Source organism: Aegilops tauschii, chromosome 6 (genome assembly GCF_002575655.3).
Source record: "Aegilops tauschii subsp. strangulata cultivar AL8/78 chromosome 6, Aet v6.0, whole genome shotgun sequence".
Taxonomy (NCBI): Eukaryota; Viridiplantae; Streptophyta; class Magnoliopsida; order Poales; family Poaceae; genus Aegilops; species Aegilops tauschii.
This window is the reverse complement of record NC_053040.3, coordinates 454115617-454139924: the sequence shown is the minus strand read 5'-3', so window position 1 is coordinate 454139924 and position 24308 is coordinate 454115617. Positions and strand designations below refer to the sequence as shown.

Below are 24308 nucleotides of genomic sequence, written 5' to 3'. Positions count from 1 at the left end.
TGCAAGCAGTATTAAAATCCTCTAAGTCCATGGTATAAGAATTTTCATAAAGATCAAATAGGACAGTTTTAGAATTGCGTGAAGATGAAAATTGAAACCTTCTCACAAAGGAGTCAGTGAGATAGTGGTACTGACGACACTTATCTGCCTCGAAGTTCACAAGATCAGCGTTACACACATATGCGTTAAATTCTTCCTTGATTCCCGCTCGATCCATAAAGTCTTCTGAAGGCCATTCACAAGCCCGCACTGGAGCTTCTCTCGGTGGTTTCTCGTCAGCACCGCGCATTGCAAGCCCAGGTCCTTGCTTCCTTGAAGAACCACCTTGATACATTTTCCTAAACATATTTCTTCCTCTAAAAAATTCTGAAAATTTTAGTAACTTCAAAATAAAAGTGATCCAAACTCAATAAAATTGATAGCAACTACTCCTACAAGTGCCTAGAGACTATATCATGCATTAGAACTACTTGAGACCAATTAAATTTGACATGCAAGCTCAAGAACATGGTCACCTAGGCAGCACAAATTTGCAATGAATAAAGCACTAGAACAAAAACTAATTGGACCATTGGAGGAGTCACATACCAAGAACAATCCCCCAAAGCAGTTTTGTGAGAGGTGCTTTGAGCTAGGAGATCAAAAATCACAGCAAAATGAGCTAGAACTCGTGCTTGAGCTGGTTGGTGATTTTTTGGGAGGAAGAAGGAGTGTGTGGTGGCTGGAATAGGTGGAGGTGAGCCACCGTGGGCCCACGAGACAGGGGGGCGCGCCCAGCGGGGTGGGCGCGCCCTGGACCCTCGTGGCCAAGTGCCAGCTCCCCCCTACTATGTTCTCAGTGCCAGATATTCTCAAATATTCCATCAAAACCATATTTCAATTTCGGGGCATTTGGAGAACTTTTATTTCCGGGGCATTTTTTATTGCACGGATAATTCTGAAAACAGACAGAAAATACCATTTTTACTTTATTTCAACTAACTAACAGAAAGTAAAAGGAGGGTACAGAAGTTTGTGCTTTCTAACTTTATCCATCTCATGCTCATTAAAAGGAATCCACTAACAAGGTTGATCAAGTCTTGTTAACAAACTCATTCCGAATTGCATGAAACCGGAGAATTTTCGAATAGCACTAAGTTACCTCAACGGGGATATGCACATCCCCAATAATAAGAATACCATATCTCTTTTTGACAGTAGGAAGAGGAAATTCAAAACCTACAAATATAATCGATGGAATTTTTCCAATAGAGTTTATACTATGAACTTGAGGTTGTTTCCTCGGAAAGTGTACCGTATGCTCATTGCCATTAACATGAAAAGTGACATTGCCTTTGTTGCAATCAATAACAGCCCCTGCAGTATTCAAAAAGGGTCTTCCAAGAATAATAGACATACTGTCGTCCTCGGGAATATCAAGAATAACAAAGTCCGTTAAAATAGTAACATTAGCAACCACAACAGGCACATCCTCACAAATGCTGACAGGTATAGCCGTTGATTTATCAGCCATTTGCAAAGATATTTCAGTAGATGTTAACTTATTCAAATCAAGTCTACGATATAAAGAGAGAGGCATAACACTAACACCGGCTCCAAGATCACATAAAGCAGTTCTAACATAGTTTCTTTTAATGGAGCATGGTATAGTGGGTATTCCTGTATCTCATAGTTTCTTAGGTATTCCACCCTTGAAAGTGTAATTAGCAAGCATGGTGGAAATCTCAGCTTCAGGTATCTTTCTTTTATTTGTAACAATTTCTTTCATATACTTAGCATAAGGATTTATTTTGAGCATATCAGTTACTCGCATACGCAAAAAGATAGGTCTAATCATTTCAGCAAAGCGCTCAAAATCCTCATCATCCTTTTTCTTGGATGGCTTAGGAGGAAAAGGCATGGGTTTCTGAACCCATGGCTCTATTTCCTTACCGTGCTTCCTAGCAACAAAGTCTCTCTTATCATAACATTGATTCTTTGATTGTGGGTTAGCAAGATCAACAACAGGTCCAATTTATACATCATTATCATTGCTAGGTTAAGCATCATCATGAACATCATTATTAACATTATCACTAGGCTCATGTTCATTACCAGATTGTGTTTCAGCATCAGAAATAGAAATATCGTTGGGATTCTCAGGTGTGTCAACAATAGGTTCACTAGAAGCATGCAAAGTCCTATCATTTTTCTTTTTCTTCTTTTTAGAAGGACTAGGTGTATCAACATTATTTCTCTGAGAATCCTGCTCAATTCTCTTAGGGTGGCCCTCAGGATACAAAGGTTCCTGAGTCACTTTACCCCCTCTAGTTGCAACTATAACAGCAAAGTCATTATTCTTACTATTCAATTCATTGAGCAAATCATTCTGAGCTTTAAGTACTTGTTCTACTTGAGTGGTAACCATTGAAGCATGTTTACTAATGAGTTTAAGTTCACCTTTAACTCTAGGCATATAATCACTCAAGTGTTCAAGCATATCGGAATTGTGTTTCAATTGTCTACCAACATAAGCATTGAAGTTTTCTTGTTTGACAATAAAATTATCAAACTCATCTAAGCATTGGCTAGCAGACTTATAACGAGGAATATCACCTTCATCAAATCTATAGAGAGAATTTACCTTTACTACCCGTGTCGGGTTATCAAGACCATGTGTTTCTTGAATAGGTGATGGATCAAAACTATGTATTTCTTCAACAGGTGGTAAATTAAGACCATGTATTTCTTCAACAGGAGGTAAATTCTTAACATCTTTAGCTTTTATACCTTTTTCCTTCATAGATTTCTTTGCCTCTTGCATATCTTCAGGACTGAGAAATAGAACACCCCTTTTCTTCGGAGTTGGCTTAGGAGTTGGTTCAGGAAGTTTCCAATTATTTTCATTGGTCAACATATTATTCAATAGAATCTCAGCTTGATCTGGTCTTGTTTCCCTGAAAACAGAACCAACACAATTATCCAGGTGGTCTCTGGAAGGATTGGTTAGTCCATTGTAAAAGATATCAAGTATTTTATTTTTCTTAAGAGGATGATCAGGCAAAGCATTAAGTAATTGGAGAAGCCTCCCCCAAGCTTGTGGGAGACTCTCTTCTTGAATTTGCACAAAATTATATATTTCCCTTAAAGCAGCTTGTTTCTTATGAGCGGGGAAATATTTAGCGGAGAAGTAATAAATCATATCCTGGGGACTACACACACAACCAGGATCAAGAGAGTTAAACCATATCTTAGCATCACCCTTTAACGAGAATGGAAATATTTGAAGGATATAGTAATATTGAGTTTTCTCATCATTAGTGAACAGGGTGGCTATATCATTTAATTTAGTAAGATGTGCCACAACAGTTTCAGATTCATAACCATAGAAAGGATCAGATTCAACCGAAGTAATTATATCAGGGTCGACAGAGAATTCATAATCCTTATCAGTAACAAAGATAGGTGAAGTAGCATAAGCAGGATCATATTTCATTCTAGCATTCAGAGTTTTTTGTTTCAGCTTAGCTAATAGTTTCTTAAGATCACTTCTATCATTGCAAGCAAGAAAGTCTCTAGCAGTTTCTTCATCCATAACATAGCCCTCAGGCACAACAGGTAATTCATATTTAGGAGGAGAATCTTCATCATCACTTTCATCAATATTATCAGTTTCAATAATTTCATTTTCTCTAGCCCAAGCAAGTTGTTCATCAAGAAATTCACCAAGTGGCACAGTAGTATCAAGCATAGAAGTAGTTTCATCATAAGTATCATGCATAGCAGAAGTGGCATCATCAATAACATGCGACATATCAGAATTAATAGCAGAAGCAGGTTTAGGTGTCGCAAGCTTACTCAAAACAGAAGGTGAATCAAGTGCAGAGCTAGATGGCAGTTCCTTACCTCCCCTCGTAGTTCAGGGATAACTTTTTTGTTTTCGCGTCTTTCAAGTTCTTCATAGTGACCAGCAGATATAAATCCCAAGTGACTCAAAGAATAGAGCTATGGTCCCTGGCAACGGCACCAGAAAATAGTCTTGATAACCCACAAGTATAGGGGATCGCAACAGTTTTCGAGGGTAGAGTATTCAACCCAAATTTATTGATTCAACACAAGGGGAGCCAAAGAATATTCTCAAGTATTAGCAACTGAGTTGTCAATTTAGCCACACCTGGATAAGTTAATATCTGTAGCAAAGTATTTAGTAGCAAAGTAGTATGATAGTAATGGTAGCAGTGGCAAAGGTAACAGTAGTAGTATTGTAGTGATTGTAACAGTAGCAACGGTAAAGTAACTAAGCGGAAAACAATATGTGAAAAGCTCGTACGCATTGGATCGGTGATGGAGAATTATGCCGGATGCGGTTCATCATGTAACAATCATAACATAGGGTGACACAGAACTAGCTCCAATTCATCAATGTAATGTAGGCATGTATTCCGAATATAGTCATACGTGGTTATGGAAAAGAACTTGCATGACATCTTTTGTCCTACCCTCCCGTGGCAGTGGGGTCCTAGTGTTAACTAAGGGATATTAAGGCCTCCTTTTAATAGAGTACCGGACTAAAGCATTAACACCTAGTGAATACATGGACTCCTCAAACTACGGTCATCACCGGGAGTGGTCCCGATTATTGTCACTTTGGGGTTGCCGGATCATAACACATAGTAAGTGACTATAGACTTGCAAAATAGGATCAAGAACTCACATATATTCATGAAAACATAATAGGTTCAGATCTGAAATCATGGCACTCGGGCCCTAGTGACAAGCATTAAGCATAGCAAAGTCATAGCAACATCAATCTGAGAACATAGTGGATACTAGGGATCAAACCCTAACAAAACTAACTTGATTACATGAAAGATCTCTTCCAACCCATCACCGTCCAGCAAGCCTACGATGAAATTACTCACGCACGGCGGTGAGCATCATGAAATTGGTGATGGAGGATGGTTGATGATGACGACGGCGACGGATTCCCCTCTCCGGAGCCCCGAACGGACTGCAGATCAGCCCTCCCAAGAGAGTTTAGGACTTGGCGGCGGCTCTGTATCGTAAAACGCGATGAATCCTTCTCTCTGATTTTTTTCTCCCCAAACACGAATATATAGAGTTGGAGTTTAGGTCGGTGGAGCTCCAGGGGGCCCACGAGGCAGGGGGCGCGCCCCCCACCCTCGTGGAAAGGGTGTGGGCCCCCTGGCCTTGATTCTTTCGCCAGTATTTTTTATTATTTCCAAAAATAATCTCCGTGAAGTTTCAGGTCATTCCGAGAACTTTTGTTTCTGCACATAAATAACACCATGGCAATTCTGCTGAAAACAGCGTCAGTCCGGGTTAGTTTCATTCAAATCATGCAAGTTAGAGTCCAAAACAAGGGAAAAGTGTTTGGAAAAGTAGATACGACAGAGACGTATCACAACTCCGCGGAACCGCTCCATTTCCATGTCTCTGGCCTGGTAGCAAATTCCGTCGATCACCTGCATCCTCAAGATATCATGTTGGTGATGTTCTACTTCGTCGGGGACGTCAACTCCGCCAAGGATGCGCTTGAGCCTGGCCACCACATCATCGGGATCGGGGTTGACATGGCCGCCGTGGGCAATGATGAAGCCGTAGGCTGCCTTTTGTCTTGACTGAATCGCAGAGGTCCTCTGCCCATTCCTTGCGGGGCATCAGGCTCTCGATGAGCACTGGTGGCGGCGGCTCTTCGGGTGGGTCGTCGATCATGCAGTCGAGCAGCTCTGGATCTTTTGCATGGTGGATGGCAAACTGCTCATCACACCTCCTCTGCAATATGTCGATTGTGCTCCCAAGGACTGTGACGCCCATATCGCTGCCGATGGGCCATGGTGCCTGCACCGGCCGATGAAGCGCTTGCTCCCCGACCTGCTCCGGCTCATTCTCCTCACGGAAGATGTAACACAGGTAGGCATCAACGTCGAAGCTTTGGTCGTTGCCTGGCATGCTTGGAATAACTAATGGTACATGGGTGAGGACTAGATCTTTGCATAGTGTCGCGGCGGTGCGTTGCCGCCTGGGTTATATGCAGCAAGCCGTTAGCTAGTGGCGGGAAACTAGTGAGGGAATAGGCATGGATTTTACAATTCACCCATGTGGAGCGCGGGAAGCATTCGCTGGAGCGCGGGAATCATTCGCTGGAGCGCGAAAAGACTAAGTGGAGCACACACACAACCAGAATACCATATCCAGTGCCACGTGTTATTTATCACACAAGTGTTAACATAAGGAAACATATGTGTAACTTACTAATCATCGCACATGAGTACTCGTAGACGCATCGTGTGCGATACTCTTAGCCACCGCAAGCAACTAATTTGCATTTTCAAAGTTTTTTGTACACACATAATCGCACACGAACTAACTGTATTAACCATCTGTGTTGTAATTTCTCATCGCAAACAGTTCATCAGAGTCGGTTGTTTGCCACGTATCACACACATCTTGTTAAGTTGAACCGTTTCTGTTGCGTTCGCTAATGGAAAACAGTTCGTCCGAGTGAACCGTATGCCCTATATCACACACACCTTGATCTGTCTAACCATTTATGTTGCACTCCCTAATAGGAAACGGTTCATCAGAGCGAACTGTATGCCGTCGCACACACATTGATATGGCTACCCATTTTTATTGTTCTGCCTCATCGCAAATAGTTCGAACGGGTTAACCGTGTGCCCTGCATCGCACATGCAACTAAAATCTGAACCGTGTTTGATGCATCCTCCATCGCAAACGTTTTGCACCTTTTTTGACGGTTTATTTACATCCCCATTCGTGATTAATGCATCGCACACAGTTTCGTCAAAGGGTCTCTGATCGTAGTTTCACGTTAGCAGCATCCTGTAGTAGTGAAGGTTTATTATTCATGCTAGCATTGTATTGATCGGAAACTTAAATACATGTGTGAATACATAAAAAAATAACGTGTCCCTAGTAAGCCTCTACTAGACTTGCTCGTTGATCAAAGATGGTTAAGGTTTCCTAACCATGGACATTGTCATTTGATAACGGGATCACAACATTAGGAGAATGATGTGATGGACAAGACCCATCCGTTAGCTTAGCACATGGATCGTTCACGTTTATTGCTATTGCTTTCTTCATGTCAAATACATATTCCTTCGATTATGAGATTATGCAACTCCCGGATACCGGAGGAATACCTTGCGTGCTATCAAACATCACAACGTAACTGGGTGATCATAAAGATGCTCTACAGGTATGTCCGAAGGTGTTTGCTGAGTTGACACAGATCGAGATTAGGATTTGTCACTACGAGTATCGGAGAGGTATCTCTGGGCCCTCTTGGTAATACACATCATAAGAAGCCTTGCAACCAAAGTGACTAATGAGATAGTTACAGGATTATGTATTACGGAACGAGTAAAGAGACTTGCCGGTAACGAGATTGAACTAGGTATTAAGATACCGACGATCGAATCACGGGCAAGTAACATACCGATGGACAAAGGGAATTACGTATGTTTTCATAACGGTTTGACCGATAAAGATCTTCATAGAATATGTATGAGCCAATATGGCATCCAGGTTCCGCTATTGGTTACTGACCAGAGAAGTGTCTCGGTCATGTCTACATAGTGCTTGAACCTGTAGGGTCCGCACGCTTAACGTTCGTTGACGATATAATGTTATATGAGTTATATGATTTGGTGACCAAATCTTGTTCGGAGTCCTGTATGAGATCATGGACATGACGAGGAGTCTCAAAATGGTCGAGAGGTAAAGATTTATATATAGGACGATGATATTCGGATATCGGAAGTGTTTCGGAGTGTACCGGGTGATTATCGGAGTACCGGAGGGTGTACCGGACACCCCCGGAGGGTACATAGACACACTCTCCCCCTCTCGTTGCTATGCATCTCCATGGATAGATCTTACGTGTGCGTAGAATTTTTTTTGTTTTCCATGCAATGTTTCCCAACATTAAGAACCTCATTGTCTACGGCTACTAGGCCAGGAGGGTCCACACGAACTCTGGATCGGGCAGGTACCCTTGAGTTGTGAGTTGATTTAGCTACCCTTGCGTGACCGAGCAACCTTTTCAGTCCCCTTTGATTGGGCCGTTGGGACGATTCGTCGAGCTAAGGATGTTCGCCATTGCATTGGAGCTTCCTACTTGTAATAGTGTTGGGATTTCCTTGAAGAGGAAGGGTGATGTAGTATAGTAGCAGATAGTATTTCCCTTAGTTAAGAACCAAGATTTATCAAAACAATAGGAGATGGCACACAGAAAATGTTGATAGTACCTGCACACACACACACAAAGTAAATGATTGCACCCAAGAATAGGCAAGGGGCGCCACTCCCCTTGTTCTTGCCAATTGCCAGTGTCACATCTCGTAGTGATAGATATAATAAATAAATAAATAACAGTGATGAATTATATGATTTGTTTTCATATAGAAGTGGTTGGACTCAGGGGCCAAAGCGCTCACTAGAGGCATCTCTCTCATAAATAGCATTGGTGGGTAAACAAATTACTATTGGGAAATTGATCGTAAAGCACGTACTTACGATGATCATCCATGGCATAATAAATATATAGGCATTACGTCTGTGACAAGTAGACCGTTAAACTTACTGACGCCTACTACTATTACTCCACCCCAAGAGCGCTATCTAGCATGCATCTCAAAGTATTAAATTCATGACAAACAGAGTAACGCATTAAGCAAGATGACATAAGGTAGACATAGTAACATCATGCAATATGTTCAAACTCCATCGTTTTACCCTTAATAGCAAAAATATAATATGTACCTTGCAATTCCTCATGTCACAGAGTAAGGACGCCGCAGGATTGAACCTACAACTATGCGCCACTCCCTCTGAATATCTAGTCATCAACTTGGCCAAAGAAAACTCATAGATTGGAAAGCATAAATAGATATAAAACTACACATAAATAAATCTCAGAAAAGACTCAAATACTTTCGATGAATAATCTGATCATAAACCCACAATTCATCGGATGCTAACAAACACACCATACAAGTTTACATTGGATTGATCTCAGACGAGATCGTTGTATCTAAGAGAGAGAGAGAGAGAGAGAGAGAGAGCTAGAGAGAGCCATCTAGCTACTGCTATGAACCCATAGATCATGTGGGAACTACTCACACATCATCATGGAGGCAGCATGGTTGACGCAGATTGCCTCCCCAATGCCCCCCGGGTAGAGTATTGGTGGAGGCCTCCACATAGGGTCACTGCAGAAGAATTATTTTGGGTGTCGCTTTGGGGGTTTAAGATTATTATGGAATTCATAGGCAAGGAATTAAGGTAAACAGACCCATGAGTGGGCCACAAGGCACTAGGGCGCGCCCCCTGCCTTGTGGATCCCTCGTGCATCTTCTGGTCTCCTCCTAAAGCTTCCAGGGTCTCTTTATGTCCAGAAAAAATCATCAAAAAGTTTTGTCGTGTTTGGACTTTGTTTGGTACGGATTTCTTGGAAAACAAAAAACATGCAGAAAACATGAAATTGCACTAGGCACTGAGTTAATAGGTTAGTCCACGAAAAGAATATAAAATGGTATATAAACTATATAAAAGTGATAATATAATAGCATGAAACGATCAAAAAATATACCTAGGAGACGTATCAGAGCTCTAGAAGAAACAATGGAGGGAGAAGTTGCGCATGAGTAAGGAAGAGGTGGAAGGGGTGAGGGACAGGTTGCCTCCACCCTGTTTTTATATATGCGATGATTGGTCGTGATACGATGGGACATTTTAGTCCTTGGTGTTTAATCCGCATGTTTGCTAGGCATCGTGTGTTGTGTAGGCGCATGAATCGAAGGAAAGTAACTAAATAGGTGCCACTAAAAGGGGAACTAGGGGCCGCTACAACTCCCTTGATTGGCCATGTCAAAGTGTGGAGCCACGGAACTCCCAAAAATTTCCAAAGGTCCTCGGAGAGTATACTTTGACTTTAAGGAATCAATCTCAGTACAAAAGACTTCGAATCCAGAATCCTCGGACAGAGGTCTACTTGAAAAAGACTAGAATGTTAAGAACTCACCTACGAAGTTGGCGACTAGAAGTTGAAGCTGTATCGAGGAAAAGGTCAATGTCCTCAACTTGAAGGCCAGTTCAGGGTCTACTAACGGTGTCCTAGATTAGGGGGTTCTCACCAAGTCGGCCAACCATTCAGGGGCTAGGCCGAGGAGATGTCAACAACCAAAGAATGGGCGATGATTGCCATGACCCTCGGCGTACTCAAGATGGAACCTTCTGAAGACTTGGCGCACACTTCAAGGCATATTCAAATATTCGGCATGCTTATCTATGGATGTAATAGACCATGTGTAATCCTAGGTACCCCCTGACCCCTATATAAGCCAAGGGGTTTAGTTAGTAGAGGCAAGACTTCTAGACTCATTCATACGATCTCCAGGTAGATCACCTGTACTTTGTACACCATCCACAAAAAATAAACAAGAGCAGGAGTAGGGTATTATCTATTCGAGAGGGCTCGAACTTGGGTAAACATTGTGTCCCTTTTCTTCCTGTTACCATCTAGCCTAGACCACCAGCTCAGGACCCCCTACCCGAGATCTGCCAGATTTAGCTCCGACACCGCCGGCTTCTCGGCGGCACCGGAGGAGAGGAGGAAGTGCCCGTCCTACTTCTTCTTCCTTGGCCTTCCACTGAGACTGGGAGCTCTCCCCTAGATTAGATCTTGGTGGAGCAATTTTCTGGCTCACGGGAATCTAAGTCCCCTTCACCTTTAAATAGGCCACGAGAGATCTGTGATTGCTAAAATCACGAAACATTTATGTCAGTTCCACAACGTCCATTCCAAGATTTGCAGAAGTATCATTTTAGTATTTTTCTTTCAACCCCTTTTTTTGGGCGCAAAATCTGGGTCATATCTGCCTCCGCAATTTATTTTCATACTATGCAATCTGATAAAATCTATGATTTTAAAGGCGGTTTAAAACTTCCTTCTTAAGCCTCCAAAAAAACTCGAGATTTTATCAGCTCGGAAAATACTATAAAATTGCGTACTTTTTATCCTGGAAAATTCCTGAAAAGCCCCAAAACACTAGAAAACAGAAAATATCTTTTGGCACTAGATTAATATGTGTTCAATTAAAATAATATAAAAATGCACCAAAAACATATATAATTTATGTGAATATAGCATAAATATGATGACCCACAAATATTAATACCTGACTCTTTACCTTCGTCGAGTTCCGAATCTTTAGAGTTGCATTTAGTTATTTCCAAAAGATCCAATCTAAATTCAATAGTCTTGTTCATAAAAGAACCAGTAAAAGAACTATCGAGCATGGATTGATAATCACGAGAAAGCCGAGCACAAAAACTCTGAATAATAATTTCTCTCAAGAGCTCATGATTGGGGCATGAATATAACATTGACTTAAGCCACCCCAAAGCTAGAGCGATACTTTCTCCTTCATAAGGCAAAAAACTATATATATAATTCCGATAACGATGAACTAGATGCATAGGATAATTTTTTGGTGAAATTCCAATTTCTATCAATTCCAATTCCAAGATCCAATATCATCGCATAGCCTATACCATGCCTATGATTTTCCCTTCAAATATAAAGGGAAAACCTTCTTCTTAGCTTCATCTCTGGGTAAACATGCAAGCTTAAATAATCCACAAATTTCACCTACATATATCAAATGCATATCAGGATGTTCGGTTCCATCTCCTGAATAAGGATTAGCTAGTAGTTGTTCTATCATACCCGAAGGAATTTCATGACCAAAATTATCAGTAGGTGCAGTATGTTGAGGGGTAACTAATTGTGGTTCCGGTCGAGGTGAAGATACCCCGAACAAACCCCTCAAAGGATAGTTCTCCGTAGTAACAAGTGACAATAAATTTCGGCATGTAGTAATAATTTTTTCCTTACCAAGAGCGCTTCACTCATCGGCAACGGCGCCAGAAAAGAGTCTTGATGACCCACAAGTATAGGGGATCAATCGTAGATCTTTCGATAAGTAAGAGTGTCGAACCCAACGAGGAGCAGAAGGAAATGACAACTTGTTTTCAGCAAGGTAGTTTTCTGCAAGCACTGAAATTGTTGGTAACAGATAGTTTGATAGCAAGATAATTTGTAACCAGCAAGTAACGGTAACTGTAAATAATATGCAGCAAGGTATCCCAATACTTTTGTGGCAAATGATAGGCCAAAACGGTCTCTTATGATAAGCAAAGTGTTCTTGAGGGTACACGGGAATTTCATCTAGTGACTTTCATCATGTTGATTCGATTTCTGTTCGCTACTTTGATAATTTGATATGTGGGTGGACCGGTGCTTAGGTGCCGTTCTTACTTGAACAAGCCTCCTACTTATGATTAACCCCCTCGCAAGCATCCGCAACTACGAGAAAAGTATTAAGATAAAATCTAACCATAGCATTAAACTTTTGGATCCAAATCGGTCCCTTATGGAATAGCGCATAAACTAGGGTTTAAGCTTCTGTCACTCTAGAAACCCATCATCTAATAACTAATCCACAATGTATTCCCTTAGGCCCAAATATGGTGAAGTGTCATGTAGTCGACGTTCACATGTCACCACTAAGGGAATCACAACATACATACCATCAAAATATCGAACACATATCAAGTTCACATGATTACTTGCAACAGGATTTCTCCCGTGACCTCAAGAACAAAAGTAACTACTCACAAATGATAATCATGCTCAAGATCAGAGGGGTATTAAATAGCATAATGGATTTAAACATATAATCTTCCACCAAATAAACCATATAGTAATCAACTACAAGTTGTAATCAACACTACTTGTCACCCACAACAAGCACCAATCTAAGTTTCCGGTGCAAAGATTGCTAGGTTTTGAGAGGAGATGGTGTTGTTGAAGATGTTGATGAAGATTGCCCTCCCCAAGATGGGAGAGTTGTTGGTGATGATGATGACGATGATCTCCCCCTCCGGGAGGGAAGTTCCCCCGACCAAATCGCTCCGCCGGAGGGCAAAAGTGCTCCTGCCCAAGTTCCGCCTCGAGACGGCGGCGCTTCGTCCCGAAAGTCCTCTCCTTTTTTTCTGGGTAAAATGACTTATATACCAGAAGAGGGGCACTGGAGGTGGGCCGAGGAGGGCACAACCCACCAGGGCACGCTTGGGCTCCCTGGCGCACCCAGGTGGGTTGTGCCCACCTGGTGGGCCCCTCTGGTGATTATTTGCTCCAATATTCCTCATATATTCCAAAATAATTCTCCGTAAATTTTCAGCTCATTTGGAAATGTCTCGAATAGGTAACTCTGACGTAGCTTTTCCAGTTCCAAAATTCCAGCTGCCGGCATTCTCCCTCTTTGTGTAAACCTTGCATATTATGAGAGAAAAGGCATTAGAATTACTCTGAAAAGCATTATTATGCAATAAAACATAGTAAATAATAGTAGGTAAACATGATGCAAAATGGACGTATCAGAATACTTCATAAATTATAGATATGTTGGACACGTATCAGCATTCGCCCAGGCCCACCCTCAAACCATCTCTAGCAGACCCCTTAAAATCGCAAACTATAAAACTAGGATACGGGTCAAAAAATGCATTTTAAGGGTTCATTTTAGCTACGGCCGAACAAATACTATAAAGCAAACTGTAAAACTAGGATAAAGAGCTGCTTCCTCTAGTCCGGCCGTTGCCGCCCTTCCCCCAGCCAGCCACGCCGGGCGCGCCCAACCCCATCGGCCGCGCCCGTCGCCCGCCAGCCGTGCCCCATCGCCCGTCAGCCACGACCCATCATCACGCTAGCCATGCCCAGCCTCGCCTGCCACGCCCTGTCGCCTTCGCCGTCCCGCCATGCTCTATTGCTAGTCGCGCCAGCCGAGCCGTGCCCCTTTCCCTGCCGCACCAGGAGGATTCCGGCGGCCAGGCTGAGGTCATGGGAGGCCACTGCGATGTCGAGGTCATCCAATTTGAACCAGCGGCGATCGATTGCGGTGTCTAGCGACCTTTTCCGGTTTGCGGTGATGAATTCCGGCGAGTTTAGGGCGGATTCTGGAAAACTCCACGGCGGCGTGTTGGCTCCGATGAGGTTTGACCAGTATACGGGGCCCCCTAGATTCGGCCTTCCAACCTCTGAACATAAGGGTTTTGGGCATGCATTTTTGGTGGCCCTTAAAAAATTTATGGTTGGACCACTTTTATAGTTTCTGTTCTGGACACTTTTTTCACCAAAACTGTAAAACGCAAAAATTATAAGGGTTTGACCCCTTATACGGGGTCTGGTAGAGATGCTCTTAGCATCCATCTAGGCAAGCCCCCAACCCGTCTGTGCAGGACCAGTGGCCGAAACAAATGACTCTGGCACATGTATTGACCAAAACTCCTAACAAGATGGCCCCACGCGCGACCTGGTGCTGCAGGTGCAAAGCAGGACCCAACTGGCGTGAGCGATCCATCCTGGCACGGGACCAATAGTGTTGACAGCTAGCCCCATGCAAGAGCCGGTGTTGCGGATGCAATGCAGTCACACTACCGGTGTGAACAAACCAACCTACACGAGCCGGTTGGCCACACACAAGCCGGTGTCGTAGGTGCGACGCAGACCCTGCCTGGCGTGAAGTAACTAGCCCGAGGAGGGCCGAATCACCGACATGCTGGTCCAACCTTACCATCACGTATGGGATAGCGTGCGAGACTATGCACGCGGGCACCCCACAAAACACACCATGATTTCGGCCCCAAGCATGGCCACGCCACCTGTCATGGACCCGGGAGGCCACCTGCCAGGGTGCGCGCCGTTTGGGCAGATCGAAGAATGCTAGGGAGGTTCCCTGGGGCACACCAGCGTGAAATGGACGGTGCGAAGGTTGTCCACGCCCGCGGAGGCTCCTAGTAGGAGGGTACTCTATCATACTTTGCATGAGTAATATTCGTGTGTCTACCATTGTATCGACTTCTGCCATTGTTCATCCTTAGTTATTCTTCCTCCATAGTTATTCTTACTCCATAATTTTAAGCCAAAACACAAGGAACATTTGGTAATGTATCGACTTCTACCATTGTTAATCCTTAGTTATTCGTACGCCATAATCTTATTATTTGTTACATCACATTAGAGGATAGTTGCAAGACATCTATCTTTAGCACTCTTTCTTGCAGAAACAAAGTATCAAAATCGGTCTAAAGCTGATAATGTTACACGCCCCTTCATCATAGCCCTCATTATGGCAGGCCTCAGCACATCATTCCCGAATGCATGTGGAAGTGGGGTATGTCGTGCTCGTTATTGTGCAAGTCTTTGCTTCGTAGCCTACAAAACAATGGACACAATATGGTGTATGACAAAATCAAACCTTATGGTGTTATCAAAAGAAATATATGGAAAGATAAGTCATTGTATATAGAATTCACATACGACTAGCAAATAGTTAGAGCATGAATTAAAGATGTGCCTTGTTCTATAGTTGAGATAGTTATCCAATGCTTACCAGGAACAAAAAGGAGTGACATCACAAGTAGAAAGCATAACATGTTTCCAAGCTTGAGGGCTCCCATATCTTTAGGAAGAAATGGTCAAAAAGGTGGGCAAACGAGCACTGATTATCTGAACTCCAAATAGACAACACAACCTTTTATAGCCATGGATGATGAGGGCTAGAGAAAAATAAATGCCAAAGGTAAGATTGTGTTATCCTATCTAACAGATATGCATGATGCATTAATGATGATATTCTATCCAAAATATGAGGCTCTATCTGCGTGATGCAATTATGTGTTGCATTTATTGGACGTGCATAGCACGCAACCATTCCCCCCAAATTGTTGATGCATGATGTAACATACGCGTAAGCATCAACCCCACTAAGCATGCTTAGCGCATGGAGGGCAAGCCCTGCAAACAAATGGGTCGGGAGCTCCTGTTGCTGCTATCACAAAAAAAGAAACGAGAACCAAAAAATGCCACTAGCAAGTGAAGTGCCTAGCTAGAACCCAAAAAATCATTGGAAAAACTTAAACTTTTTGCCCTATATATATATTTATATATATAGGTAAAACTGTGTCTATCATAGCTTACCACAGAATTAGTTAAGGCTTGATAAATATTTAACGGTTTAAAAGCTACTAAAAATATGAAATAAATAGGGGGCCTCATTCTAATATAATAAGATGATCCAACGATGTGATTGTGAAAAATATGCATTTATGTGTCCTCGGCAAAAAACAAGCATTTCAGCTCACTGTAGGATCAATATATACTGAAACATTTGTTCTTTTTGTCCAGGACACATCTAGTCATATTTTTCCAATCCCTCCATTGGATCATGTTATATTATAGGTGTGTTGGTTCAGTATTTTTTTAGGATTTTCGAGAACTTTTACACTGTCGAAAACCTTAACTTGTTATGTGGCAAGCTATTATAGGTGTGTTGGATCAATATATACAGGTGTCTGGGCACCTTCCCTAAAAACCGCCAGATTATACTTAGATGTGTGCAAGTGTAACTAGTACTAGAACTAATGGGCGAAGTCTTTATTAGGAAATAATTATTGTTGATTAATTCTTGATATGGGCGCACTTTTTATTAGGAAGTAATTATTGCTGATTATTGCTTGATATGGACGCAGTTATTATTAGGAAACAATTATTGCTTATTATTGCTTAATATGGACAGACTTATTATTAGGAAATCATTAGGTATATCATAACTGTGGAGTATAATGGTATGGTTACCTTTGGTATGGCTTCGTGGAATATACTTATCTATACCTTGTTCAAAGTACAAACTAGATACCTGCATTATATAGTTAGGAAACAAAACTAAAATATAATATTTTGAAAAATAAATTATTGGGTATATGCATATCTATGTATGTACATAATTACGTTAGTAGGACGTAATAGAAAATATAATTACCATAAAAATATTTTATGGTAAGTAAAATTACGAACGTAAAACATAGTGTATAATATAAAAAATGCAATTTTTCTAGTCTTATGATCTTTTTTTTCTTATGCCAAATTTTATGTAGTGAATAAATATGAAAATAACTATTTGTATTCCAAATGTAATTTATTTATAAATGATCATAAGATTACCTCGGGTGGAGAATAATTTATTCTGCACCCTTGGTGATGAATAATATATAGGGAAAAAACATCCTATCACCCGGAGTAGTTACCCCACATGTCTCATATACTATCATGTGGTATTATATATACTACTTTATCATTGTAAGTATGTTCATATATTATATATAAGATAATCCAATGTATTCAAAACGCGGTCCGTGCAGTAGTTGAACTGGATGGTGTTTTCAGATCGAACTACTCTCTAGTATCTTATTTGTAACTCCTCAACCGTTTGTTGGAATTGCGCAAATGACACACCTTTGGAAAGTTGTTGAAAATGCAAAAACTTTGATTGTTGATAATTTGTTTTCAAATTCCCCAAGTTTGAAAGAACATTTTAGTACAGTAAAACTTGTTTCGAACGAGTACACCAAATATTTGAATCGTTTATTAAAATAGATCATAAGATATACCATTGAAAATCTTATAACAGAAGCAAGTTAAATGTAGACATACTTTCAAACTCGTTTTTGTTTATGAGGAGTTTAAAAAATGACAAACATAATGTTGTTTTTTTTTGCTTTTTGAACATGCAAATCCTAGGTCTTTATAAACTTAGAACTTCCCCGTTCTTTTAATTTGAACTTATTTTTTGCTCCGAGTAAAGAACTTTATTTAAATTTCAAATAAACGTTGAATTGTGCCATTTTTTAAATGTGAACTTCTTTGTGTTATGCTTTAATCACGAGAAAATCTGAGTTTTTTTTATAAAGATCAAATTGCTCCATTTTTAATTTGAATTCTTAGTTTTATTGCTTGCTAATTGGGAAAAAATACAAACATAGAACCGCTCCATTATTTTAATTTGAACTTATAGTTTTCTTTTTTTTGTAATGTTCCTTTTTTATTTGAACTTCTCTAATTTGTCAACAAATGGGAAAACTTCGTTTTTATAACCAACTTTTAACATCTTTATTTATTGAAACCTCTTTCTCAATTTTTTCAAACTTCTACCTTTGTATTTTAGAAACATTGAAGTGTTGTAATTTTTTAATTTGAGCTTATTTTTAGAAACCTTTATGACATATCGTTGGAAAGCTTCTGAACAGAAGCAAAATTTTAAATTCTTTGTCGATTGTGAGAAATTTCAAAAATGCAAAAAAATCCATCAATATTTTTTGGTTTTGGACATGTAAATCGTAGGTTTATATAAACTTCAATCTTTTTTTTTATTTGAACTTCTTAGCTTTATTCGTAGAAAATAAGAAAAAAATGATTTTTAAGTAAACATTGAACCACCTTTTTTAATTGAACTTGATAGTTTTCTTCTAGAAACAGGAAAAATTTGAATTTTTTATATACATCAAATTACTCCATTTATTTAGTTTGAACTTCGTGATTTCATTCTTTACTAACGAGGAAAATCTGAGTGTGTTTTAAACACGGAACTGCTCCATTTGTTTAATTTGGACTTCTTGGTTTTATTACTTTTAGTAACAGACGGAATCCTCGTTCTTTAAGAAACATCAAACCGCTTCGTTATTTTAATTTGAACTTCTAGTTTTTAGGGAGAAAATCATTTTTATAAACTCTTTTGCAAGTCAAAGCTGACCCAGATCTATAGGACCTCGAATTAATGACTTAGAGAGTTTTAGAACTCAAATTTCATATTTTTGTTTTGTTTTATGACTAACTTGGCACACCTTCAACAGTTCTAGGACTAACTTGGCACACCTTCAACAGGTTTAGGACTTACAATCCATTTTATTGTCTTGTTCATAATCATGAAAAATATGTTTTTCGTTACAAATCATCGAAATCCTCTGTTATTTTAACTAGATGGTATCCCGCGTATTGTAGTGGAAACATGCGAAAATTAGTTACAATCTGTCATTTTGAGAAGATTTGGTTGCCATGAATTTGAATATGAGACAAAAGATTAAAAATACGTACGATTTGTTGTATTTGATTCTTGTATAGTGATAAAGTCTTTATTGAGTAGTATTTCTCATGCATGTTGAGAGAAATAAAATTAACAAGGTTAATAAAGTGGGATGTGTGCATGTTGGGAGAATTATTATAAGTGGCACGCGTCTCCCTTTATATCGGAACTTATCGTTTTCTCAAATTTTAACTCCTTTTTTGCTGCTCTGTTATTTCAATTTGAAGCTCTTTTTTCTTTCGTAAATATAAAATATTAGTTTTTAATAAACATCGAACTTATCATTTTTCTTAATTTAAACTTCTTTATTTTATTCTTTAGTGACTGGAAAAATCTGAGGTTTGTAATAAACATCCAACCCCTCCATTTATTTTAGTTTGAACTTCTAGTTTTTTTAGGAACGTGGAACATTTGACGTTTATAAAAAAAGAATAGGCTCACTACATTTATTTTTAATAGCGCTATTTTTCTATATGTGAACTTGTCCTTATTTTTATATTCGAACTTCTCACATGATTCCTATGTGAACTAGAGAAAGTAAGTGGTTGAAAAACACTATAAAAACTCTTTTGGCCATTTTCTCCCACACTTGTAGACACACCGTTTTTGACGCACAAACCCTTTGAACTCCTCGGATGTCTGCCTTTGAACTATAGCACACGATGAAGTGGAACTTCTCAATCATATTGTTTTTTCTCTACTCTATAGTGCTTCTCTTGAACATTTTTGTAATTAACTGCAGCCATGCTATGACCAAATTATGATGAAAAACAATTACAGAGGCATAAATACAAACAGGCGGTGTACACTGTATAAGCGACTATATCAACCATAACTTCCTTTTTGACTCCTACAGAAAACAATGAATCAAAGTAGTTTAGTTTGACAACCAAAATGGCGTAAGGACACATCTAAAACAGTACCATATTCAATTTTCACATGTCGCGGGTAGGCCCATAGCTCACCACTAGGTAGTACCAGGGTAAGTACTCGTACCTACTACTTTTTCAGCTTTGCACGCATTGTACTGATGTACTTACAGCACTCAATAGGGCAGGTTTTTTCGTATTGTTTTTACTAAATGACCACTAGAATACATATACGCATGTGTGTGCGATGTGTCGATGATAAACTGTCCCCACATGTCATTGTGTTTTTTTTTGAGAAAACGTCGGCTCTTTATTAATCACGCAATATACTTACATAGTATAAGTGCATCTAGTGCCACCCCTAGTTGGTTTCGGAGTATTGACGACAAACATGGTTGAGGGACTAATGTGTTTGTGAGAATTGCAGGATAACATAGGTAGTAGTCCCTCATTGATTCGGTTTACCTACAAGAGATGACCCCTAAAAATGTATGAACACATTGAAGACAATGGTGGTTCGTGAAAACATTCACGATGAAGATAATGACCTGTGAAGACATTCACTTGAAGACTATGAAGTGCGAAGACATAGTTTCTTTCGTAGTTTCCTTTTCTTCTTTCTTGAGTCATAGGAACCACCGTACTGTTAAGTTGGGTCCAAGTGAACAAAGTCAGATGACTGAAGTGATGCTCAACCAAAATCCTATGTCTTCGAGCGAAGACAATGAGAGCAAATCTTATCTAGAGTTGGATGAGTCAGCTTTGCTTGTAGCTAGCCCAAGCCAAGCTGCCACGTGTGTTTGAAATCCGACCGTTGGACACATGTTGGTTCCTTAGTGACCCAGGGTCATTTCGGACATATCATGTCGGGTTGCCTCCTGGCTATAAATAGCCCACCCCCTACACCATAAATTGGTGGCTGCTCAGAGTTAGTGCACGACTTCTGTCGTTTGAGAGCAACCCACCTCTGAAGCCCTTGAGAGAGAGATCCTTGCGAGGACAAAGCCCAGAACACCCAAAGCCAAAGAATGTTAGGCATCACTAAAGTCTTTCTGTCTGCGTGACCTGAAGACTTGTTACATATGAGGATTGTGCATCCTCCAGCCGGTTAGGCATCATGTTCTGAGCATCCAAGAGTCATTGTGGATCGCCAGTGAACGGAGTCTGTGAAGGTTTGGAAGTCAACCTTGAAGACTTACCAGAGTGATTGGGTGAGGACTGGGTGTCCTTAGCTCAAGGGGAATAAGGTGAAGACACAGTCTTCTGAGTTTAATCTTAGCCTCCCTAACTAGACGTACAGTTGTCAGAGCAACTGGAACCGGTCTACCAAATCCTTGTCTTCACCAAGCTACTGGTTCTATCCCTTACCTTCTTTACTTTTCAGTTTGTCTTTGTGAAGTCATTGCTTGCTTGCCTGATCTGTTTGACTTCACTGTGCGAAGACTATTACCTATTTAGCTTCACTCTTTCTTCCATTCCGATCAATACTCCCTAGCTGCTATTAGTCTTCATGATTTCACTGTATTTCTTACCTGACTATGGCTTGTCTAGTGTAGTTCATCTTCCGCTGCATATCATATAGGTTCGTTCTTACCGTTTGTCTTCAAAGACCTCGTGTTTTGAAGACTTTCATAAAAATCGCCTATTCACCCCCTCTAGTCGATAACTAGCACTTTCAATTGGTATCAGAGCAATGTCTCCCTTGTTCTGTGTGATTTGGTTTAACCACCTGGAGTTTTACCTATGTTGAGTGCAGGGATAATCAAGGTCTCCGCTGCGTGCCAAGTCTTCGATGGCACTGATTACCCCTATTGGAAGAATGAGATGCGTATGCATCTTGAAGCCATTGACATCGACCTATGGTATGTCGTCAGGACAGGTGTTCCCAAGGTCGGTGAAGGTGTCACCACTGCTGATGTCAAGAGGTTCATGCAATTGGACTTGACTGCCAAGAACATCATTTGTGGTCATCTGACCAAAGGATAGTATGGCCATGTGAGTGATCTGGAAACTGCGAAGCTAGTCTGGGACTGGCTGTCCAAAGCCAACGAAGGTGTCTCAACACAAAGAGACTCAAGGATTGATGTTCTTCGCAATCTCTTCAACGGCTTCAAGAGAAACGACAATGAGAATGTCTAGCTCACGTTTGATCGCCTTACTGATATCACCAATGAGCTTCACGCACTCGGCGCCACTGAGATCACCAAGCATGAAATTTTGAAGAAGCTACTGAGATCACTTGACAGCTCATTTGACACTTTGGCCCTGATGATTCAAGAACACCCTGACTTCAAAGATCTCGATCCGTCTGACATACTTGAGAGGCTCAACACACATGAGTTTGAGCTATCTGAGAAGAGAGATATATATGGCCCCAACTATGGCCGATCCCGTGCTTTGAAGGCAAAAGCTGTTTCCTCATCTGAAGAAGAATCTGACTGCAGTTCTGGTGATCCTGAAGACATTGGCAAAGAGCTAGCAATGCTTGTGAGAAACTTCCAAAAGTTCTCTAAGAAGAATCGCTTCGGAAAGTCTTCACGATCCAGCTAAAGAAATGATGAGGCTTTCTCTCGCGACCATAAGAAGAGAACATGCCACAAATGCAAGAAGCCGGGCCATTACATATCTGAGTGTCCTCAATGGGACAAGGAAACTAAGAAGAAAAAAAAGAGCAAGGAATATGATTCTGACGACAAGAAGAAGAAATCTTCAAAGTCTTCTTCAAAGTCTTCATCAAAGTCTTCGTCTCACAAGAAGAGCTCATCTGGCAAGGCTCGTGCGTTCATTGGCAAGGAGATGGATTCAGAGGAGGAGTCTGCTTCTGAGGAGGCGGAGGTGGAGTCTGAGAAGGAGTCTGGTTCAGGTGTGGCGAGCCTGGCTCTAGCATTGGCATTTGTTGCTAAGTCCATCTTCAACACTGAAGACAATGGTCACATTGTCGACGCTGAAGCCGATGATGAGGACGACTCTACTCCGACCTACTGCTTCATGGCACGAGGTGCCAAGGTAAACTCACGTGATGCTTACTTTCAAACCTCCAGTGAAGATGACTTTGAGTGTGAATCCAAACCTAGGTATAAAACTCTTGCTAAAATTGCAACTGAACAACAAACTGCTATGGAACAGATTCAAAAGTTGCTAGAAAAAAGTGATGACCTGTTGGACGCGGAAATGAATCGAACTCAGCCCTTAATCAAAGACATAAAAAATATTCGTGTTAAGTACGAGGAACTTGAAAGTCGTCATGAAACCCTCTCAGCCACTCATGAGAAGCTTTGCTACGATTATATTCAAAGGAAGCAAGATCTTGAGAAACTGAGAGTGTCTCGTGAAGATCTTCAAAAGGAGAACGATTCACTACTCTCCCAACAGATCAGTTCCGCTCAGGAAGATTTTGTGCCACCATGTTAAAAATGACTTGAGCGTGATAATGATGTCTCTGTTGCTGAATGTTCCACTGCTTCTGATGTTGCAATATCTTCAACTGCTGATGTGGTAACTAACCCCTCTACTGAGGATACCACTACTATTGCTAATGAGAATTCTGGGTTGAAGACATTGCTTGAAACATGCATGTACAAAAGCCTCAAAGGGCATCAGACACTATGTGATGTCCTCAAGAAACAGATTCTGAACCGAAACCCTGGGAAAGAGGGTGTTGAGTTTGAGAGGAAAATGAATGTTGATGGTTCTTACTGGAAGCCTGAGCAGTACCGCAAAACCACGTGGGTTGGTGCATAGGGCCCTTCACTGGACCCATCCACCTTATCTGGTTTCACCTGTGCTAACCGCATTATCATTGATGAATCCTTTGATTCAAATTATAAGCTGTTTAAGAATCAGAATGGTGAAGTGTTTGCCAGGTTTATTGGTACTAACTGCAGGAATGGGCCACCTTTGAAGAAGATCTGGGTGCCCAAAAATTTCTTGAGAAGCTTCCCGTGAATGTCATCATGACACCACCTGGGAAGAAGACAAACCCCAGACCAAAGGCTTCATATGGCCCAAAGGCTTCATACAGACAAAGGACCTCACAAGGTCACCCTAACGCTAATGTTTTGCAGGGAAACCATCATGATACTCATGAATATGAGCGTGTTTCTTCTAACCGCTATGTTCATAAATCAAAGAACTTTTCTACATATTCTTGTGAGTATTATTCACCTCCTGCAAGACTATTTGCTAGGGCTCCAAAGCCAAAGTTCTCAGATGCTACACTTAGACTCATTGCTTCTAAGCCACCCCTGAAAGATGTAGGTGGTTAAGAAGAATTAGCTTTCTCTTGCAGGGAAAGGTCTCCAGCCGGAAATGAAAGACGTCTGACGCCAATGCTGGGGACCTAAAACGTCTTGTGGGACGCAAGATAAACTGCCAAAATGGTCTTACCATATATTTCGTCACAGGGTTTCTTGACAAGCATCCTATCTTA

At 40.8% G+C, this 24308-nt stretch overlaps 1 long non-coding RNA gene across 1 annotated transcript; it reads right to left on the bottom strand.

The window, feature by feature from the left end:
* Positions 1-14973: 14973 nt before the first annotated feature.
* LOC120965935 (uncharacterized) lies at positions 14974-15645 on the bottom strand. Its single transcript, XR_005758904.2, has 2 exons — positions 15486-15645; positions 14974-15307 (listed from the first exon to the last, which is right to left on the bottom strand). It is a non-coding gene; the product is annotated as an uncharacterized lncRNA (long non-coding RNA).
* Positions 15646-24308: the final 8663 nt, after the last annotated feature.